Here is a 4,711-nt window from a genome sequence, read left to right on the forward strand (position 1 = left end):
GGGGATTCCCTGGTGGAAGAATGAGGTTGGCAATAATACCTGATGACAAAGAGTAAGCTGAATACCTAGAATTTTTTATTTTCTGTTTAACCTACCAGGAGCAAAAATTAAACTGCTCCCTAATTACTTCAACATCATGATATCAACTAAACTGTAGCTTTTTTTTTTTCCCAAATACTTTCAGCATTTTAATAATCACCATCAGCTTGACCCTCTTTCCCACTTGTAGACTAGATGAGACAGGTAGATGGGGTCAGGTTGACTTCTTTACATTACAGGTACTGTATTCCTCAATTCAAACGGAGATGCAATTTTGAACAATAATTTATAACTTGGGAACAATCAGGGATATATATAATCCTTTCAAATAAAGTACATTTCAAAAGAATGAAAATGTCCATTTTAGGAGATTTTCAGCTATCCAGTACTATCACAAGATCAATATAGATAAATAAATAAATAATTAAAGGGTTGCATTACAATACTGTACGGCTGTCTCTATATACTCCTCTCCCCCTAGTGATTTGGTGCATGCTGGTGGCAGTGTCACAGTCTAGAATAAGTGTGTAAATGAATCCATACTCTATAAATCATGTAGATGGACATCACATTACTTCACACACAGTAAAGGCAATCTTCATTATAGGTCAGGATTATGTTAAAAAATATCACAACCTTTTAAACATGGAAGTACAGTATTGTATTATAGGCCACTTTCTCTAATAAACTGAGGACTTAATAGAAATACTGCTTGTTTATACCACATCTTCATTCATGCATCTACCAAGCACTCCACAACCAAACCACAGAGAATAATGAGGTGAATTACGACCAAACCAAACCACTCCTGATAATACAGCAATTAGGCGATACAAATACTTGTTTATCTTAACCCCTTAAACGCGGATCGTCGCGTTTGCGACGCTCGGCAAAAAGGACATAACGGCGGGTCGTCGCATTTGCGATTCTGGTAAATTTTGAATAACCGCGGGCAAGCAGGCTCCAGCTGGTATTGTCTATCAGTACCACCACCCTCTAGCTACAACTAGCATACTTTACCTTTGTACTACTGACCTCAGTTGTTGCCAAATATCGCGTTTTCCCCCCGTCCCCCCCCCCCACCACGGCCCGGCCAGCCTGGCTGTGATACATGGCAGTGCTCTGAGCGCTCAGAACTGTAAATCTGCGATCTCCTCTCACATGCAGTTTATGCTACTAGGAAACGCTTGTTTCCCCAGTTGTAACACTAGCTTTTTTTCTCACGGTTAGCCCCTGTTTTGCGTCAGTTTACTGCAGGCTTTCAAAGTGACATTATGGCGAGTTCTAGCTCTTCCCAGTCAGTGCAAGCGGCCGACAGGAACGAGAATAAAGTGGCGGGCGTAAGGCAGAATAAAAAGAGCGCCGTGGTGATCTTTTGGGAAGTAATATGATTGAAAATAATGTAGTATACATGTTTTTAGCTGTGAAAATGGAAATGTTTGTTGAGTGATGGGAAGACCGCCGCCACAGTGCATGTCAGCCGTACGCTCCGTTGATTTTAGCCTTATTTTCAGTGCTTATTGTACAAATACGGATTCCTAACTACCTTTACGTTGTAGTATAAAGTTTACTGTGACAGAATGAGGCTGTGGTAGAGGGGAAACCGGGTTGCTGGAGGCGTGAAAGTGAAGATTTGGTTACCCAACTTTGCAAGTCTCCACAAGTCCTTGGGTAGTCCACGAAGGCTCAACACCTGTCTCTGGAGAAAGCTGAATGTATGTACTATCTGCCATACCAAGTATAATGTTCTAGGGTTAATCTCTGATTTTTGGTGAATATTTTCCTACAGGTACTCAGACCGCGATACAACCCCGCCACTCGGGGGGAAATGACTGTACACGGCCGCGTTTAAGGGGTTAAAACTGATTCCTTCACTTCAAATTCTACCATCACACAGGAGAGAGAGAGAGAGAGATTGTACTGTTGCCTATCTGTGAACAATCTCTATCAATCATACAGTCTGAGATAACCCTAACTTTTCCACATTTAGCTGTGGTGACCTTCTGTGAATTGAAAAAAACAGTCAGTTGCAAGCTGGAATAAAACCAAAATACTTTATTCTCCATCACACTGTTAAAAATGATAGTTTCTAAAATTTTTGGAGACATTAATTTCTTTTAACAGCACTGTTACCAAATGCTCATTTTGCTTTGCTCTGAAAGGCTCTTTGCTATACAGTCAACAAAATAAGTCCTGCACAGCTCCTATTGTAGTTAAACCCTGAAACATATGAGGTTCAAGCACTTCTACTACTATTTACAGTTTCATTCCTTAAACCTCAGATGTTTCAGGATCAAACTACAATTGTGAGCTGCGCAGGGCTTTTTGTTGTTGAGTGTACGGTACATGCTTGCATATGTCAGCCACATTCATGCTGCAGAATCTCTGTTCAATCTCTTAACCCCGAGAACATTTTGTAAGAGCTCATCCCCACTGCGCTACTTTCATTATTACAGTATTATTTACTTTACTAAACTTCAGTATTCCTGCCTGGGAAGGTCATTGTTTTTGAGAGAGTGATGAGAATATATCTGCCAAGATTGTAAGGAATGCCTAAGTTAGGTTCTGGGGATGGTAATATCTGGTTAGAAGGGTGTGGCTTCACAGTTTGGCCAGATATTGGTAGGTTAAGGCCCAGTCACACTGCCGAGCCATGCTTTCTACAAGTTTCTGCAAGTTCAAAATGTTTGAGGTCGGTGAAATTCTTATAAACTCATACGAATATATTGTGCAAGCTCTCCAAAGGTTGTGGTTTAGATCGCATTTGGTTGGATACTTCTTGGCAGCTCGCGAAATAATGTGCTGCTGCAGGCAAACTTCTCTGCGAGCCACCACGAATTCAGCTACTCACACAAGGTCTTACAAGTTTGTAAGACCTATTGAACGACCTCATACGAGCTCAGTAGAAGCTCTTTAATACTCATGGGAACTCTGTGACCAATCTTGGTGTACAAATCTTAACAAAACTCGTGGAAAGTTACTGTACGATGTTGTATGATGTCGCACGATGTCGTAAGAGTAATTATACAATAAATAAAGATTTGGTGCCCGTGTATATTCTATACAGTTTGCACGATGACTCTCACAAGCTCTTTGAAGGTCGTATGGTGTTGTAAGGCAACTCCATACTACTAGTACTCGTACGAGCAGTCATACAAATAGTCGTGAGAAATTAAGCAATTTTTTCCACAACTTTCATTTTGTGCTTGCACTCCCTGTAAAACAACTACCTCAGTGTCAAATGGCCACCCTTTACAGGATTATGGTGTCTGGCAATAGATAGATAGACTTCACGCGTACTTACTCGCTCAGTGTGACTGCTACTGTACTATGAAAATTTAACTTTGTTAATGGTTGCTTGCCACTATTCAGGTAAGCTCGCGGAAATTTTTGATCGTAGACGCTCTTAGAAAACTCTGTTTGGCAGTGTGACTGGGGCTTTAGGTTTGGGTGGTATGTTTAGTCCTTCCCTTCAGGAAGATACCCAAATAAGTCTGATGGATGTAGCAATTAAGTCCAAAGGATTTCATCATTCATTCATTCATTGCCAGACGCCATGTATCCCAAACAGGGTGGCCAAGGGTTTAGAGTTAATTGTTTTACAGGGAGGGGCACTAATCCTCCACCAACCCCACTTGACACGTAGGGATGCCAACAGCATCTGGTGTTCCCAGGCAGTCACCCATCCAAGTACTAACCAGACCCAACGTTGCTTAACTTCGCTGATCGGACGGGAAGCGGTGTACTCAACGTGGTATGGCCGTTGGCAGTCCAAAGGATGCCTTGGTTAATTCTGAAGGACACATTATATTTTTAGTAAAAATCATCAGTCTTGGAGTCAGATCATTACTTCCTCAAAAATGGGTATTTCCTTTGCAGAAACGAGGGTGTGATTTCAACAAAACATACCAGAAAAATTTTCTCATACAAAAAAAAAAGCCAGTTAATTTAAATGTAGTTTTACTGGCATCTAATATGGGTTCAATGGGCTTGGGTATATTTTCAATGGGCTTGGGTATGTTTTTAATCAAGAGCCACCCACCCACCCAATAAAGGCTAAAAACTGTATACCAGGCAGCAGCTCTGAGGCAGAAAATGACCAATTTGCAGTGTACAGTGTGTGTGTGTGTGTGTGTGTGTGTGTGTGTATTGGGGGGGGGGGGAAGGTGGCAAAGAGGATTTGGGGAGATGCTGTGTTCTTGTATGCCCATTTATCTACGTGGGAATTTGCACAAAACATCAGTGTACTGTAACTGTGTATAGACCATCCTGCACTCCCTTAGGAATGTTGGCAGACATTTATTGTAGGTACGGTAGTAGTCTTTGTCAAGTATGTGGACAGTATTTTTTACAACTGAGATACTGTTTACCTTTAAAGCAAATTAGTGTTTTTGCCTTACCTTCTCCTTGACAATACACCAGATATTCTACACAAGAACTATATATTAGTACAATATTAGTAAGATTACTATATTAAAGAGGGCTTGAAAGAAGTATAAAAGAATTGGCTTCACAAAGAAATAAAATTAAAATAATAAACTCACACGGGTCACAAAATGTTAAATTATAGAAGATGTCTGAATGAGTGAATGACGGACAGCATAGGATGTCACTGCGCTGACTGGGCCTATTTTGGCAACCTGGCTGGCTGACCTAGTGTGAGTGGATCTTG

At 40.9% G+C, this 4,711-nt stretch overlaps 1 non-coding gene across 1 annotated transcript; it reads right to left on the reverse strand.

Moving 5' to 3' along the window:
- Positions 1–3,688: 3,688 nt before the first annotated feature.
- On the reverse strand, positions 3,689–3,807 carry LOC145394583 (5S ribosomal RNA). The gene has a single exon (XR_013896441.1). It is a non-coding gene; the product is annotated as a 5S ribosomal RNA (ribosomal RNA).
- Positions 3,808–4,711: the final 904 nt, after the last annotated feature.

Source organism: Coenobita brevimanus, chromosome 27 (genome assembly GCF_032717465.1).
Source record: "Coenobita brevimanus isolate Jiangsu-jjx chromosome 27, ASM3271746v2, whole genome shotgun sequence".
Lineage (NCBI taxonomy): Eukaryota > Metazoa > Arthropoda > Malacostraca > Decapoda > Coenobitidae > Coenobita > Coenobita brevimanus.